This window comes from Aptenodytes forsteri, unplaced genomic scaffold, assembly GCF_000699145.1.
Source record: "Aptenodytes forsteri isolate BGI_AS27 unplaced genomic scaffold, ASM69914v1 Scaffold53, whole genome shotgun sequence".
NCBI lineage: Eukaryota > Metazoa > Chordata > Aves > Sphenisciformes > Spheniscidae > Aptenodytes > Aptenodytes forsteri.
Genome location: NW_008795909.1, coordinates 8,869,342 through 8,869,831, shown reverse-complemented (window position 1 = coordinate 8,869,831; position 490 = coordinate 8,869,342).

The window sequence follows — 490 nt, the reverse complement described above, 5'->3', positions numbered from 1 at the left end:
CCCTCTGCGCAGCCTCCAGCTTTGTTCCGCAACTCCTCCCGCACTCGGGCTCCGTTCGCCTTCCCTTTAGTTCGTGTAGTCCGCACGCAGCGTTAATTGGAAGCGGTAATTAACGTCCTACGGTCTCGAAGTCTGTAAGGCTGTTTAAGCGGGGGGCAAGGGCATGGAGGGCCTTTCCGTGCCCGCCTGCGCCTGGCCTTCCTTGCGGGGCGCCCGTTCCCCGGCAGCGGGAGGGGCGGCTGGCCTGCGGCGCGGCCTGCCTTCCCCCGCCTAGCCAGGAGGACGGCCGATAGCTCCGCAGACCCGTCCCGCGGGGCAGCGGCGGGTGCGCGCCGCATCCTCCCAACGGAGAGGCACCGGGCACCAGCACAGGGAGAGCCCCTCGGCCGGGCACAGGCTCCTACCCAGTGCCGCGGGGTCCCTCCTGCCCAGCTGAGCGGGGCTCGGCCTCCCGCACCCGCGCCCCTCCTTCCCGCCGCCCCTCCCGCGG